The sequence below is a fragment of the Felis catus genome, chromosome B2 (assembly GCF_018350175.1).
Source record: "Felis catus isolate Fca126 chromosome B2, F.catus_Fca126_mat1.0, whole genome shotgun sequence".
NCBI lineage: Eukaryota > Metazoa > Chordata > Mammalia > Carnivora > Felidae > Felis > Felis catus.
Genome location: NC_058372.1, coordinates 74,127,855 through 74,146,146, shown reverse-complemented (window position 1 = coordinate 74,146,146; position 18,292 = coordinate 74,127,855). Strand labels below are relative to the sequence as shown.

General features: G+C 37.3%; 1 long non-coding RNA gene across 1 annotated transcript in view; it reads left to right on the top strand.

The window, feature by feature from the left end:
- The first annotated feature begins 4,689 nt into the window (after positions 1-4,689).
- LOC123385450 overlaps positions 4,690-18,292 on the top strand; it is a 136,394-nt gene continuing 122,791 nt past the window's right edge. The window contains exon 1 of the long non-coding RNA XR_006597970.1: positions 4,690-4,863. This is a non-coding gene — a long non-coding RNA (uncharacterized LOC123385450). The remainder of the gene's footprint in view (positions 4,864-18,292) is intronic.

Here is an 18,292-nt window from a genome sequence, read left to right as displayed (position 1 = left end):
AGCACAATCTTCTTTACTGGGTCTACTAACTCAAATGCTAATCTCTTCCAGAAACGTCCTCACAGACATATCCAGCAATAATGTTTTACCAATTATCTGGGCATCCCTCAGCCTGTTCAAGTTGACACATAAAACTAACCGTCACACCATCCTTCCCCTCTAGGTTGAAATTGTTCTTTCATTGGGTTCCAGGGTTTCAAATCACTGTTTTGGGGCCTCCTGCTTCTTGATGATTCCAATACCTTTTCATAGTTCCCTCGTCTAATTGCCCTTCTGTGTGTGATCTTCAAGGGCTGTGTCTTTAGCCTTTTCTCCATATTTTTTTCTGGGTAATTTTTACTATACTTGCTATTTTTAAATATTACTGTTTGGTGAAGACTTCTCTGATACGTATCCAATTCTCTGCCAGTTTAGTTCTCTGCTAAACTTGAGACCCGTGTTTCAGGCTGCCAGTCAGATGTACAATAGGTAAATTAGAAAATTCCAAAACTATACACTTCAGCTTCCCACCAGAAACTATTTTACCCTCATTCAGTGTCCAGAACCAATTTCTCAGAAACTAGGTTGTCATTCTGGATTCTTCTCTGGACTTCTCTATTCTAGAAATCTCTCACTTCTGTCTAAAAGTTCTGAGAACTTTTAAGATTTTCTATCTTAGCAACTTTTAAATATATAACACAGTATTGGTAACTATATTCACCATGTCATATATTACCTCCTTTGGTGTCTCTTTTCTATGGCCACTAACCCCATTCATGAGGAATTCATACTCGTGAACTAATCAATTCCCCAAGGCTCCACCTCCTAATGCAATTACATCAAGAATTATGATTTCAACATATGAATTTGGGGGGGCACACATTCAAAGTTCTCATCACAAGAAAAAAATCTCGTAACTACAAGGTAATAGATGTTAACTTATTGTGATCATTTCACAATATATACAGATATAGAAACATTACGTCATACACCTAACCTAATGCAGTGTTATATGCCAATTATATCACAATAAAACTGGAAAAATAATCTAAAAATTAAAAGATTGAAATAGAAAAAAATTCTGTTCAAGTTAACATTGTGTACACAGTCAGGTTAATGTTGCCTTGATACCATTAAGATAAATTAGACCTTTACATGTTTGGAATAAACGTATTGATAAGAAATGTTTAGTAAGCGATTACATTTTTATAAAAACAAATCTTATCTCAGTGTACATCAACATAGTTTCAGAAACATCATTAATTTTTCACATTAACAAGTGATTTTAGAACTTATGTAATTGAATGATGCTTCAACAGCATTGAAACAGCCAAAGGCAAAAGAAATTAGCAGACAAGTAAAGTAAATTTATGAGCATGAGATGAATCCTTGTCTCCAAAAATATATTGTTCTCCATGGGATCAGTCTGCTGTATAACATGGCTGGAAAAGTTTTGTCACTTTGCAATGCCTTTTCCTTTGCTTTTACATTTTCTGGCAAACAAAACACTGTTCAGAAACTCACTATCCTAAAAGGAAAAATAGATTTCTGATCGTTTTCTTCCCTCATTCAAGAGAAGCTTATATGTTCTTCTCTGGCATTCTCTTCTCTTGACGCTTTGTTTATAGCCCCAGTTTCCTCACATCTGAATCATTTTTCTCTGAGGCACACTTTTTTTTTTTCATTTTTACACACGTGTAATCTTTTTTGGATACATGAAGAGCTTCCTGCATTTCATCAACATTTTAGTGCGTGTAACAAACTCTTACTGATAGCATTGTTATGACATTTTGTTTACTTCCTCTTCCAGATTCTCCCATTAAGTTAAAAACCCAGGTGGCTGGTCTCTACCTTTATTCTGAAATGATTTAATCTAATACATTGGTTGTGATATCTTTAACTTTTGTTTAAGAAGGCTTGGTTGGTACCATCTTTAGAACATAACATATTTATAGCTAACTGTCCCAGTAAATGTCTGTAAAATGATTTTAATATTCATGTAGTTTTTATATTTTATTATTTTATTTTATTTTTTTAAATTTTTTTCAACGTTTTTTATTTATTTTTGGGACAGAGAGAGACAGAGCATGAATGGGGGAGGGGCAGAGAGAGACGGAGACACAGAATCGGAAACAGGCTCCAGGCTCCGAGCCATCAGCCCAGAGCCTGACGCGGGGCTCGAACTCACGGACCGCGAGATTGTGACCTGGCTGAAGTCGGATGCTTAACCGACTGCACCACCCAGGCGCCCCTATATTTTATTATTTTAAAGATGTCTTTTAAAGTCTTCATTTGACAGCTTTAAATTATGTTTTGTCTTGATAAAATTGGAGAAAGATATAAATATTTTATCTTCATTTAAGTAACAGAATTCTTTTTTACAGAAATGATTATTGCTAAAGCAGTTGTAATCCAGTGCCATGTTGGAGTTAAAAAAAGAAAACTATTCTAGCATGTTTTGCAGAGAGAAGAGTATTTGCAAATAGGCCAGACTGATTCCAGGATGGAAATCAGCCACTAGAAAAATTTAAACACTCAATACTGCTTTTTAGAAATCTGATAAAACCTTGAGTTAAATTGAGAAGAGAGGTCAGGAGTTCAATGGTTCTCTTAAAAAATGGAGATATTAAAAAAATTTTTTAAATGAAAGGAACATTTGATGAGCCTTGCTTATAATATATAAATAAAGAAATGTATCTGATTTTTGCAGAATCTAAGTCATGCAATCATTTTATATGCAAGAATGTTAATGGAGAAGATTGGGTACTTCTTGAAATTCAGTTGGTCTGACTCTTAAAAGCTTCAGGGCCCACTCCTTCTCAGGAATTTGGCTGAACCAAATTTTAACTGCCAATTTGCATGCAGGAGTACATTAATGAGAGCTAAAACTTTCCTTGTGGGTATGCTTGTGATGTCTTTTCCAGGAATTGTAGGCGTAGCTAAGTGCGTCTTTCCTCAGGTCTTTAGAATATCTGTAAAGGTACATTATTTTACAGTGATATAATATCACTGCAGGGAAATGTTTTGAGCTTTGGATTTGCAAGAGAGATGAGATTCAGTTTGTGGTTTTGACAGGGTGGGAGTCAGGCTATGGCCAAATGAAAGTTAAGTAAAAAAGGAAGAAGGCAAATACGTAGAAAAGTGTTAACACTCTTTTTACATCAACTCCTATTCACCCCCTCCACCGCAAGTTATTCCTCTGTTCCCATTCCCCCACCAAAGGACTCTTGTCTTACTCATACCATAAATTTGGTTCCTCAGGCCCAAAACTTTTTTGAGTCATTATTGAATTTTCTATCTTTCACATCCTACATCCAGCAAATCCTGTTGGCATTGCATTCACTATATATCACAAATTTGGCCATTTCTCACCACTTCTGTCTCCCTCACCCTAGTCACCATTTTCTTTTTCACCAAGACTATTGCAATAGCCTCCTAATTGATGTTCCCTATTTCTGCTCTTGCCCCCTTACTGGCTTTCTTGTGACACCTAGCAGCTAAAGTGATCTTTTAAACATGTAAATCAGATCGGTTCACTCCCCTGCTCAAACTTACCACACCTTCCCATCACATTTGGTGCAAGGCACCGTATCAGTTCTTAACATGTCTGCACATTGGAATCACCTGCGGAATTTTGTAAATTACCTTCGCCTGGGTATCATCTCCAAACAACTGAGATCAGTTCTCTCTGGGGTTAGGGCCTGTGAATTTTTTTCAAATGTTCATTTATTTTTGAGAGAGCACCAGTGGGGGAGGGGCAGAGAGAGAGGGACAGAGGATCCCAAGCGGGCTCTGCACTGACAGCAGTGAGCCGGATGAGGGGCTGGAACTCCCAGACCAAGAGATCGTGACCTGAGCCAAAGTCAGACACTCAACCGACTGAGCCACCCCGGCGCCCCAGGGCTTGTGAATTTTAAACGCTCTCCAGATGTTTCAAAGGCACAGAAATGGTTGAGAGTCCTTTCTGGCTACGCCTCCAGCCTATTGCCCACCCCTCTCCCCTTTGCTCCCTCTGATTTACCATGCTGACTTCCTCGTTGCTCCTCAAGCTTGTCATGGATATTCATGACTCAAGGCTTCTGCACTTACTACTCTTCATTGCAGTAGCTACATAACATCCCCTCACTACATTCAGATCTTTGCTTAAATGTCACCTCTAAGAGACTTTTTCTGGCCATCCTATCCAAAATAGGCCATCAGTCCTCATCATCTTGCTCTAGCCCATTTCCCTCTTTAGTTTTCTTAAAGAAAGCATTAATATTATAGTACAACTACTGGTTGGTGGGTTTTTTTCCCCTTCTTTCTCACCACTAAGAATGTAAAATTGAGGAGGCCAAGAAAATTTGTCTAATTTGTTCACTGCTATACTTCAAGCTTGTAGAACAGTTCCTAGCACACAGATATTGTAGAAGCTTAATACATATTTATTAGCATTTTATATTTATTTTTTAAGTTTTTTTTTTTTAGTTTGGGTGGTAGTAGAAAGGATACCACTGCCTGGGATTTGTGGCTTGAAAGTTAAACTTTGCCTCTTTCTGGTGTTTTGTTTGTTTCGTTTTGACTTTTTTTGGAATTTCCCCATGGTCCTTGTCTGTGAAGCCTGGCTGGGGCACTTGACTACAGTGTATCCTGGGGCTTGCCAATGAATGGTCTCTGCTGGATCTCGGGCCTACGGGGCTGGGCGCAGCTCTAGCTCCGCCTGAATTAGGTACAGCTGGGTAGGCTCGGGGTGGGCTGGGAGGCTGCAGCCGCCATTGTGTCTCCGGACCTTGCCAGAGTCATGGGTGAGAACTAGGCTGCAGGAAGGATCCAGCAGAAAAAAACCTGGAGTTTTAAACCCAGTGGTTGCCCAATTATTTCAAGACTGTTAAAAATGCAGAGGAGGTAAAATGGAAATTAGTTGTGTTTGTTTATACAGCAATATAATTGACACGCTATATTCGTTTCGGTTTACAACATAATGATTTGATATATGTTATACTGCAAAAGATCACTGTAATAAGTGTAGTTAATATCCATCAGCCCACATAGTAACAATTTTTTTCTTGTGTTGAAAACTTAAGATTTAACTTAGCAATTCTCAAATATACAGTAGAATATTGTTTTTTTTGTTTTTTGTTTTTTTTTTGTGTGTGTGTGTGTGTGTGTTTTTTTTGGTTTATTTCTTTACTTAGAGGGAGAGCGAGAAAGGGAGAGTGAGAAAGCTAAGGTGGGGTAGGGATAGGGGCAGAAAGGGGGAGAGAATTCTAAGCTGGCTCTGTGCTGATACAGTGCAGAGCCCCCCACACAGCTCGAACTCATGAACTGTGAGATCATGACCTAAGACAAAATCAAGTGTCGGATTCTTAACCGACTGAGCCACCCAGGCACCCCTACGGTGTAATATTGTTAACTATGGTCACCATACTATTCATTACATCTCCAGGACTTACTTTGTAACTGCAAGTTTGTATCTGTTGGTCACCTTCACCCATTTTTGCCCCCCTTCTCTGTATCTATGAGTTCTGTTTTTGTTTTGCTTGGGTTTTGGATTCCACATGTAAGATCATACAGTGTTGTCTGGCTAATCTAACTTATGATGCCCTCAAGGTCTGTCTATGTTATTGCAAATAGCAGGATTTTATTCCTTTTTATGGCTGAATAATATTCCATTGCATATATTTTCCATAATTTCCTTATTCATTCATATGTGGATGGATACAGTTTGTTTCCATGTCTTGGCTGTTATAAATAATGCTGTAGTGAACAGAGGGGTGCGTATATCTTTTTTCAGTGTTTTTGTTTCCTTTGGATAAATAAGCAGAAGTAGAATTGCTGGATCATATGATAGTTCTATCTTTAATTTTTTGAGAAACTTTCTTATTGTTTTCCATAGTGGCAGCACCAGTTTACATTCCCACCAACAATGCACAAAGTGTTCCCTATTCTCCACATCCTTTCCAAAACTTGTTATTCCTTGTTTTTTTTTTTTTTTTATAATAGCCCTTCTAACAGGTGTGAGAAGGTATCTCATGATTTTGATTTGCATTCTCCTGATGATTAGTGATGTGAAGCATCTTTTCATGGACCTGTTGGTTATCTGTACGTCTTAGAAAAATATTTATTCAGATCCACTGCCTATTTTTTAATCAGACTGTTTTTGCTATTCAGTTATATGAGTTCTTTATATATTTTGGACATTAGCCTTTTATCTGATATATGATTTGGAAATATTTTCTCCCATTTGGTAGATTGCCTTTTCAATTTTTTGGTGATTTTCTTTTCTGTGCAGAAGCTTTTTAGTTTGATGTAGTCCCACTTGTTTATTTTGCTTCTTTTACTTTTGCTCTTGGTGTCCTATCCAAAAAAAATCATCACCAAGACAGATGTCAAGGAGCTTAATGCTTATGTTTTCTTCTAGGATTTTTGTGGTTCCAAATGTATTGTTCAAGTTTTTAATTCATTTAGAGTTGATTTTTGTGTATGGTTTAAGACAGTGGTCCAATTTTATTCTTTTGCTTATGGCTGTTCAGTTTTCCCAACACCCTTTATTGAAGAGATGGTCCTTTTCTCATTGTATATTCTTGGGTCCTTTGTCATAAGTTAATTGTCCATATATGCATGGGCTTATTTCTGGGCTTTCTGTTCTATTAATATATGTCTCTGTTTTTATGCCAAGACCATTCTATTTTGATTACTACAGCTTTTTAATATAGTTTTAAATCAGGAAATGTGATGCCTTCAGCTTAGTTCTTCTTTCTAAAGATTGCTTTAGCTATTTGGAGTCTTTTGTAGTTTTATGTGAATTTTAGAACTGTTGTATTTTTTTTGTTTTGAAAAATGCCTTTGGTATTTTCATAGGGATTGCATTGAATCTTGTACATTGTTTTCAATAGTATGGGCATTTTAACAATATTCTTCCAATCCATGAGCATGGAATATACTTCCATTTAACTGTGTCTTTTTCAATTTCTTTCATCATTGTCGTATGGTTTTCAGTGCAGTCTTTCACCTCCATGGTTAAATTTATTCCTAGGTTTTTTTTTATGCAGTTGTAAATGGGATATAAAGTAATTTTTTTCTGATAGTTTATTAGTGTATAGAAATGCAGTTGATTTTGTATCCTTTAACTTTGCTGAATTTGTTTATACTAATACAAGTCTTTAGATTTTTTATGTATATCATCTGCAAATGGATAGTTTTACTTCTTTCTTTCTGTTTTGGATGAATTTTTTCTCTTTCTCATGCCTAATTGCTCTGCTTAGGACTTCCAATAATATATTAAATGAATGTGGTAAGAGTGAGCATTTTTTTTAAAGCAGAATTGTTTAAAATTTTTTTTTAACGTTTATTTATTTTTGAGACAGAGAGACAGAGCATGAATGGGGGAGGGTCAGAGAGAGGGAGACACAGAATCCGAAACAGGCTCCAGGCTCTGAGCTGCCAGCACAGAGCCCGACGCGGGACTCGAACTCACAGACCGTGAGATCATGACCTGAGCCGAAGTCGGCCGCTCAACCGACTGAGCCACCCAGGCGCCCCAGGAGTGAGCAGTTTTGTCTTGTTCTTGATCTTGAGGAAATCTTAGAGTTTTCAGCTCTTCACTGCTGAATATGATGTTAACTGTAGGCTCGACACGTATGGCCTTATTAAGATGAAGTATGTTTCCTCTATACCCACTTTGTTGAGAGTTTTTATCACATATGGGTGTTGAATTTTGTCAAATGCTTTTTCTGCATCTATTGAGATGATCATATGATTTTATGCTTCCTCTTTTAATGTGGTGTATTACATTGATTCATTTGTAGATGTTGAGCCATCCTTGCATCCCTGGAATGAATCTGATTTGATCATGCTGTATGTTTTTTTAATGTAGTCTTTAATTTGGTTTGCTAATGCTTTGTTGAGGATTTTTGCATCCATGTTTATGAGGCACACTGACCTGTAGTTTTCTTCTTTTGAACTGTTCTTGTCTTGTTTTGGTATCAGGGTATGCTGGCTTTGTAAAATGAGTTTGGAAGTGTTCCCTTCCCTTCTATTTTTGGGAAGATTTTGAGTATTGGCATTCATTGTTTAAATGTTTGGTAGAATTCACCAGTGATGCCATCTGGTCCTTGACTTTTGTTTGTTGGGAGACTTTTGATTACTGATCCAATCTTTCTGCTAGTAAATGATTGTTTCAGATTTTCTGTTTCTTCATGAATCAGTCTTGGTAGGTTGTATATTTCTAGGCATTTATCTATTTTTCTCAGTTGTCCAATTTTTGGGCCAATGATTGTTCAGAACATAGTTTCATATGATTCTTTGTATTCTGTGGTATCAATTGTAATATCTCTTATTTCTCTTTTTAGTTACTTGAGTCCTCTCTTTTTTTAGTGAGTGTAACTAAAGATATGTCTGTTTTATTTATCTTTTCAAAAACCAAACTCTTAGGGCACCTGGGTGGCTCAGTTGGTTAAGTGTCTAACTCTTGCTTTCGGTTCAAGTCATGATCTCATGATTTGTGGGATCAAGCTCCATGTTGAGCTCTGTGCTGACAGTGCAAAGCCTGCCTGGGATTCTGTCTCTCACTCTCTCTCTGCCCCTTCCTCATATGTGCTCTCTCTCTCTCAGAATAAATAAACTTCAAAAAACAAAACGACACAGTTTTTAGTTTTATTGACCTCTTCTCTTATCTTTTAAATCTCTATTTCATTTATTTTCACTCTCATCTTTGTTATTTCCTTCCTTCTACTAACTTTAGGATTTTTTTTCCTAGTTGTTTGAAGTATAAAGTTAGTGTGTTTGAGAAATTTCTTGTTTCTTAATGTAGGCATTCATCGCTATTAGCTTCCCTCTTAGTACTGCTTTTGATGCATCTCATAAATTTTGGTATATTGCATTTCATTTTCATTTGTCTCAAGATATATATATTTTTAAATTTCTTCAAAAATTTTTTTTGAATGTTTATTTATTTTTGAAAGAGAGAGTTACAGAGTGTGAGGAGGGGAGGGGCAGAGAGAGAGATGGAGACACAGAATCTGAAGCAGGCTCCAGGCTCTGAACCATCAGCACAGAGCCTGATGCGGGGCTCGAACCCACGAACTGCGAGATCATAACCTGAGTTGAAGTTGGACCCTTAACCGAGTCACCCAGGCACCCCAAAATTCTTTTTTGACTTGGTTGTTCAGTCAAATGTTGTTTAATGCCCACGTATTTATGGATTATCCAGTTTTCTTCTTGTAATTGAATTTTTGTTTCATATATTTGTGGCCAGAAAATATGCTTGATATGATTTCAATCTTCTAAATTTATTAAGACTTGTTTTATGGCCTAATGTATGATATATCCTTGAATGTCTATGTGACCTTGAGAATAATGTGTATTTGGTTGCTTTTGTATGGAATGTTCAGTAAATGTCTGTTAAGTCCATTTGCTCTTATATGTTGTTTAAGGCCAATGTTTCCTTATTGTTCTTCTGTCTGGGTAATCTACCCATTGAGGAAAGTGGGGTATTAGTGTCCCCTACTGCTACTTTTTTCTTAATTTTGTTAATATTTGTTTTATATATTTAACTGCTTCTATGTTGAGTGCATAAATATTTATAAGTGTTAAATCTTCTCTTTAGCTTGAAACTTTTATAATTATGTAATGATCATCTTTGTTTCTTATTGTTGTCTGTGTCTTAAAATCTATTTATCTGAAATAAACATAGCTACCCAAGCTTTCTTTTGTTTTCCATTTGCGTGGAATTTCTTTTTCCATTTCTTCACTTTCAGTCTGTGTATGTCCTTATATCTGAAGTGAGTCTCTTGTAGGCAACATATGGATGGGTTTTGTATTTTTATCCATTCAGCCACTCTGTCTTTTGATTGGAGAATTTAGCCTGTTTACATTTAAAGTAATCGTAGAAATGTATTGTTTATTGCCATTTTGTTAATTATTTTCTGGTTGTTTTGTAGCTCCCCTCTGTTACTTTCTTCTCTGGCTCTCATTATTTGTGATTTGGTGATTTTATGCAGTAGTGTGCTTAGATTCTTTTTATCTTTTGTGTACCTATTGTAGGTGTTGCTTTGTGGTTACTATGAAGCTTACATATAAAAACTTATGTTTTTAACAGTCTATTTTAAGTTGATGACAATTTAAGTTTGAATACATTCTAAAGCTCTGTATTTTTACTCTCTCACCATGTTTTATGTTTTTGATGTCACACTTTCATCTTTTTAGCTTGTTTATCAATTAACAAATTATCAAAGTTATATTTATTGTTATTATTTTGGTCTTTTAACCTTTATACTAGCTTTATAAATGATTGACCAACCATCTTTATAACATTTTTCTGAATCTTACTATATATTTGCCTTTACCAGTAACACTTACACTTTCATATGTTTTCCTGTTACTAATTAGTACCCTTTTGTTTCTGCTTAAAGAAGACCCTTTAACATTTCTTGTAAGGCCTGTCTAGTAATTATGAACTCCTTTAGCTCTTGCTTGTCTGAAAGACTCTTTAGGTCTCCTTCAATTCTGAAGGATAGTTTTGCTTGGGTAGAATCTTCTTGTTTGGCATATCCCCCACTCCTTTATATTTTGAGTATATTGTGCCACTCTCTTCTGGCTTGCAGTTTCTACTGAAAAATCTGCTGATAGTGGGATGCTCTTATACATGACAAGTTGTTTTTCTCTTGCTGCTTTTAAGAGTCTTTCCTTTAACTTTGACAGTTTAATTATACTCTGTGTTGGTGTGGACTCCTTAGGTTTATCTTTCTTGGAACATTATGGGCTTCCTAGATTTGGATATCTGTCTTCTTCCTCAGATTAGGGAAATTTTTGGCTATTTCAAAAATCGTTCTTTCAAAATATTTCAAAAGTCATTCTTCCCATTTTGTTCTCTCTTCTTCTGGGATCCTTATAGTGCAAATATTGGTCCACGTGATGTTGTCTCATCAGTCCCTTAAGCTATCTTCATTCTTCTTCTTTTGTCTTCCCTCCTCCTCCCCTTCCTCCCCCCTCTAACTGAATGAACTCCACTGTCCTGTGTTTGAGTTTGATCATCCTTTCTTTTTCATCTAGTCTGCTATTGAACTCTTCTGTTAAAGTTTTTAGTTCAGCTATTGCAATTTCCAGCTCTGTGTTTTTGTTTGGTACTTTTAAAATATTTTCTCTTTGTTGAAATTCTCACTTTATTCATACATTGCTTCTCTGACTTCAGTAATCATCTTTATGGCTGTTAGTTTAAACTCTTTATCAGGTAAATCACTTATTTGCATTTTATTTAAAGTCTTTTTCTGAGATTTTATCTTGTTCTTTCTTTTGTAACACATTCCTTCTCTCTCTGTTTCTTCATTTTTTAATTCTCTATGTTGGTTTCCATGCATTAGAAAAAACCACCTCTCCTCATCTTGAAGGATTTTTCTCATATAGGAGATGAATCTTGTTGTTCAACCCTGTCCTAGCTCTTTGTTGCCTCTCAAATCTTTGTGATTGTCCAAGCAGCCTATTTTATTTTTAATAGGTCCCAGTCATTGAGAGTGTGCCAAAACCTGTCCATGTCCCAAAGGGAAGACCTTTGGGTCTTCAGTCAGCACCTAGACTCTGGCTGATTGGAAGGTGAACCCTCAGGCAGCAGCTTTTAAAGTATAGAAATATTTACTTTTAGAGGAAAACTGGGAGGTGAACACTTCTGCCTGTTCTCTTTATGCAGAGACCTGGAGTCATAGTCAATTAAGAAACATCTCTTTGTTAGCTACTGTCCCATTGAACCCATGAACATAGGTCCCACTAGCCATCAGAGCCAGGCTATCAAAGAATCTGTCTTCTGGGCAGCAGCCACAAAAGATGGGGTACCAGATATGTGCACAAGTTCCTTTCTTGGAGAGGCTGGTGACCTGGTGCAGGGTAGAGCATAAGTGTGGTGTCTGCCAGCCTCCCTGGTCTCTGGAGATTATTGCAGTATGTCCCTAAATATGTGTTTAATTAGAAGTCTGCCCTTCATACGACAGCTGTGAAGGTAAACTAATGGGCCTTTTCCACAGAAAAACAGGGAGTTTCAGTCCACTGTCTCTCTGCTGTGCACTGTGGTGGAGGTGGGGATGGGGAGGGTGGATAGCTAGTTAAAAGCTCTTTCTCTGTTTATTACAGTCCTGTGGAACCCACAAATGTAAGCCCCATTGGCCACCAGAGCTAGGCAATCAAGTGATGTCTCCTGGGCAGCAGCCACAAAAAACAGGGCTCTTTACATGTGCACGGTGACTTTCCTGGAGATATTGGTGACCTGGAATGAGGCAGAAGGAGAGTACAAAGATGGTGTTTACCGGCCTCTACAGTCTTTGCAGAGTAATTTTTTTTCTTTTTTAATGTTTATTTATTTATTTTGATAGAGCACAGGGGAGGGAGGGGCAGAGAGTGAGGAAGAGAGTGAATCCCAAGCAGCTCTGCACTGTCAGCGCAGGTTCCCATGAACCATGGGATTGTGACCTGAGCTGCAATCAAAAGTTGAATGCTTAACCAGTTGGGCCACTCAGACACCCCTGCAGAGTATTTCACTAGGCCCTTGGATGTGTGTTAAATTAGATGCCTGCTCCTTAGGCTGATGCTTTAAGATAAGCAGATAGATCTTCTTCCCAGAAAGACTGGGCGTTTCAATCCACTGCCTTTGTGCTAGGTGCTGTAAGTACACACAAATCCTTAAGAACTATATTTCAGTTCAGTGGACCTCAAGGATACAAGCTGTATTGGCTTTCAAAACTAGGTGTTTTGGGGGCTCGTCTCTTAGGTACATTTAAAATTGGGATGCCAGGGCCACCTGGGTGCCTCAGTTGGTGAAGCGTCCAACTTCAGCTCAGGTCATGATCTTGCAGTTCGTGAGTTCGAGCCCCGTGTCAGGCTCTTGGTGACAACTTGGAGCCTGGGGCCTGCTTTGGATTCTGTGTCTCCTTCTCTCTCTGTTCCTCTTCCACTTGCACTCTGTCTCTCTCTATCTCAGAAATAAAAATAAAATATTAAAAAAATTTTTTTAAAAAGTCTATTTAAAATTGGGATGCCAGATGTGGGGTTCAAATCTTCTATTCCTCAGAGAGAACCTTGCTGTTGTGGCCCTCCTCCTGATTGTGGATTGCCATGCTGGCAGTGGAGCTTATGGCAAAATTGTGTCTCAGCCTCTCCTATTCATTTCAATGTGGGTTTTTTTCTCATCTGCTAGATGTGTGAGAGTCACTCATCTAGTTTTTAGGTTTCTTTCAGAGGAAATTGTCCTGTGTAGATGAGGTATCTGTGGGAAAAGGTGAGTTCAGGATCCTTTTAAGTTGCTATCTTGAACCAGAGATCGATAAATATTTATTTAATAAATGAGTTAATTAACAAATGTAGTTTAATTTATATATATATGTATATATTCATATTAATATATATTTATAGCTATTATGTCATAGGCATTGTAGGAGGTTCTTCAAGCTATGCAAAGAACAAGAAATGGTTCTCCCTCTAGGCAGGGGAGGCTCCCATGCCAATGGATGAAAATAGAATCCAGTCTCCTGCATGTGTTATAAGTAATGTGCTAGTGGCAACATAGGGATATTCACACTGATATATCTTCAGGAAGTTCCTAATATATACTTTTATTCATATGGAACATACAGTAGATGGGTTTTTTCAACATCTTTTTGCAACTTCTTTGTACCTTTCTTGATTATAGATGCTGGAAGATTAATAGGATTTTCTAAACTCTTGAGGCTAAGCTTTTGGATGCAATTTAAATTCTGCCAATTAGATGCATATGTAGGAGACCATAATTCAGAATTGATTTAAGTGTGGAAAGAAGCAGCGGTATCTGACTATCTATGCTGCTGGTGTGGCCTGAGTAGATACCACACGGCTCTGAATTCAGCAGCTCCTACAGCCACTTTTCAATCCCAATATCACTGTGCCTAGCATACTCTGTGCCCTAAACTTATTCACTACTTCATATGGGTGCCATTGCCATAGTTTTTATAATAATTTTTCTTGGGTATAGCATTCTAGGTTGACTGTATACCACTCTCCACCCTGTTTTAAAGATATTGCTATACTGTCTTGACATTTGCATCGTTTCCAAAGAGAATTTTGTTGTCTTTTTTATCTGTAAATAATGTATATTTTCCCTTTGCCTGCTTTTAAGATTTTGTCTTTATCACTGATTGTGGGCAATTTGATTGTTATGCGCTTGGTGCATTTTTTTCAAGTTTCTTGTGCTTGGGATTCATTGATCTTCTTGTGACCGTGGGTTTATAGTTTTCATTAATTTTGGAAAATTTTGAGCCATTACTTCTTCAAACATTTTCCACCTCCTTTGAAGTTGTTGCCAGAGCTTACTGATGCTTCATTTTGGTTTATTATTATTATATCTTTTTCTCTTTGTTTCATTTTGGATGCTTTCTATTACTATGTCTTCAAGTTCACTAATCTTTTCTTCTAAAATGTCTAATATTTCTTTAGTTTTATCTAGCATGTCTTTCATCTCATGTGTGATAGGCAGAATTCTAAAATGGCCCCCTGAGGGTTTTTGTCTAATCCCCAGAACTGTGAATATTCTGAGATATCATGTTCCAAATTATGTAATGCTACATAACAAAAGGAATTTTCAAATGTCATCAAAGCTACCAGTCAGTTGACTTTTAGTCAAAAGGGAGACTATCTGGGTGGGCCTATGTAATTATATAAGTCTTTAAAATGAGTGAGGTTTTCAGGGTGGTATCAGGAGAAGCCAGAGAGATATGAAGGATTGTTGCTGGCTTGAAGATAGTGGGATCCATATAAAAAAGATCTGAGAGTGGCTTCCACGCTTCCAGTGACCTCTGGTTGACAGCAAGAAAATGGGGACCTCAGCCTTATATACACAAGAAACTGGATTTTTCCAACAACCTGAGTGGTCTTGGGTTTGAATTCTTCCTTAGAGTCTCCAGATGAGAGTCCAGACCAGCCATTAGCATAATTTCAGCTATATGAGACCATAATCATCTACCCTAGCCTGTCTGTCCTGGACTTCTGACTTATAGAACTGTGTACTAATAAATAGGTGTTGTATTTAGTTTTTTTAAGCTACCAAAATTGGGATAATTTGTTCCTTAGCAACAGAAGACCAATACGTCATGTCTTGTTATTTTTATCTCTAGAAGTTTAATTAGGGTCTTTTATATCTTCCATGTCTCTACTTAACTCTTTAAACACAAGGAATGCTATTATAAGCATTGTTTTAATATTCTTGTCTGCTAGTTCTAATATCTGTGTCAGTTCTGTGTCAGTTTCATTTGCTTGATTTATCCAGTACTCATTGTGGATTATATTTTTCTTTTGCTTTTCATGCCTTGTGATTTTTGATTTGATGCCATACATGATGAATTTTCCTTTGTTAGGTGCTAAATATTTTTGTTTTACTATATATATATTTAAATATTTATTTATTTTTGAGAGAGAGAGAAACAGAGCACAAGCAGGGGAGGGACAGAGAGAGAGGGAGACACAGAATCTGAAATGGGCTCCAGGCTCAGAGATGTCAGCACAGAGCCTGACACGGGGCTCGAACCCATGTACTGCAAGATTATGACCTGAGCCGAAGTCAGATGCTCAACCGACTGAACCACCCAGGTGCCCCAGCCTATAAATATTTTTGAGCTTTGTTCTGGATGTGCAGTTAATTTACTTGGTAACAGTGTGATCCTTTCAGGTCTTGCCTTTAATACTTGTTAGGCAGCACCAGAGTCGTATTTAGTTTAGTACTATTAATTTTGTACTCAGAGGCAAGATGCTTCTAAGTACCAATTCCTTGTGAGTTACAAGGTTTTCCGGTTTAACTGATGGGAATAGACACTATTCCTGGCCCTGTGTAAGTACTGAGATGCTATTTCTTATTGTTTTTCTAGTGATTTTTTTTTCCTGATACCTTTCACAAGTGCATGAACTGATCCATGCTTAGGCTTTGAGATTTTTTGGACTTCTCTGTGAAGATGTCTCCTCTCTGGTATTCTTATTATGCAAACTCTAGCCTTCTTTGTTTGCTTGGATTCCCAGCTCTGTCTCTTAAATTCAAGGAGTCTACTGGTCTCCACCCAGGTTCCTTTTCCCTGTGCCATAGCCTCGAAATTTTCTCAAGGCTGTAAACTGGGCATTCACAGGGATTACCTCATTTGTTCCCTATCTTTCAGGAATTACTGGCCTTCATTGCCTATGTCCACTGTCTTGAAAACTGTGATTTCAGGGGCGCCTGGGTTGCTCAGTCGGTTAAGCGTCAGACTTCGGCTGAGGTCACGATCTCACGGTCCGTGAGTTCGAGCCCCGCGTCGGGCTCTGGGCTGATGGCTCAGAGCCTGGAGCCTGCTTCCGATTCTGTGTCTCCCTCTCTCTCTGCCCCTCCCCCGTTCATGCTCTGTCTCTGTCTCAAAAATAAATAAAAACGTTAAAAAAAAAAAAAAAAGAAAACTGTGATTTCATATATTTTCTGTAGCTTTTTGTGGTTCAGGTTAAATCATAAATCTCTTTCCTCCATCTTAGCCATAAGAAGTCTTTCACTGATCTTTTGACACGTAGTGGTGTGTTGAGATACACTGCTCATACCTAGAAAACATTACCTTGTTAACAATTACGTATTGTAAGGCATAATTCAATGAATGGCGTGTATTGTGTACCACATTTATTTACACATTTATTTCCATGTCGTTTTGACATCCAAATACAAATAGACAACTGTTCAAATCAGATGAAAGTGGTTATTAGAAGACAGTAGAGAAAAAGGCAAGTTGTGAGAATGATCAGGAGTTGGCAGTAGAGGTTACGGCAAAAATAAAATGCTAAGAAAAGAGGAGGGCATATCATAAAAACCAGTGAGGTAGTAGTGTAGGAGGAGGAATGGAAATAAAGATGAAGAGGGAAATGATGATCCTTGGGGGCAGTTTTTATTATAATGAGTATGTTTTTTCATGTAGAATAAGTATGTTTTTTCATGAGTATGTTTTTTCTGTTCTCTTTTTTTCTGTGTCTTTGTATTACTCACTTCTATACAAGCATGTAGCTCTAAATAGGGGACATGATAAATGGGGAAAGTCATTTATTCCTTTGATAAATAAGTTTTACTTACCATCTGTTCTAATTGTGGTACTGGGATATGATAAAAGATGGAAGTTTTAACAAAGCAGATACAGTTTTTAATCTCAAGAATGGTAGAGTCTAGCAAGGGGGACAGACAGTAGTCCATAACAACAGAATTTGTTGCTAAGAGTAAACAGGATACTAACAGAGCCACGAATGCTACCTGTTCCAGAGTTGGGATGGGGGTGCTCAAGGAAAGCATGTCATGGTGAAATTTGAAACATGAAGAATTGGGCAAATAAAGGGGACAGGGAAGAAGGGATGGGTGTTCTAGTCAGAGACAACAAGGCTAGTGTCAACAGAGAATGATTTTGCAAATGGCAAAGCTCAGTGTAGCTGGATCATGGACTACAAGGAGTAAGGGAACTTATTGGAAGGTTTAAGAAATTTTGGGGTAGACTTGGCACTTTCTAAGAGTTAATGTAAGTGGTGGCTAGAGTCTGAAGAGTTTCTGTCCTAAGGATTCCTGTCATATATTTCCTGGATATATAAACTTGTCTGCAGAAGAGGCACAGGGTGAGAGATGACATTTTTTGTTGGATGCTTTTCCTGGGAAAATCCCTCTTTCATCATTTTATAGCCAGGAACATACTTACTACACGACAAGATGGGAATTCTTGTAGAGTTTGTATACGTATTCTGACAGACTGTAGAAACTCTAGTGAATGCTTCTATCTATTCCAAGTAGTTAGACATGTTGCTCGTGATTTTTGCAAATAAAGAAATGAATACGAGGCAGTATGAAATGATGGACTGGTGGCTACATCTTGGCAGTTTTATTTTCAGAAGAATGTTTGGGTTTTTTTTGAGGTTCAAGGTGGGGCATTTGAGTGTTTGAGCACCTGTTTCTTGATCTGCAGACATAAAGAAGTGAGGGTGACATAGCAGTCAAGGTATAACAAGTGAGACTGTTACACAGTGACATATTTTGGCATTTTGGAACATAAGCCAAGCAATTTTTTAAGTGTCCAAATATATAGAGTGCAAGGAACAGGCTAAATTACCTTCTTCGATCACTTGAGCAGTTATAAATCACTGATTAAATATTTAAAGTTATTTTTGTTATTTACAGAAGGCTGATAACTTTAAATTTGCATAATATCTCATAATAGTTTATTAAAAAATGACGCACAATGTAGAAAGCAATATATCATATAAATTACTTACAAAGTAAAGGCATTTACCTCCCGTGCCTCATGGTTTATTAGAATAATTTTGATTGTAAAATAGCATTTCC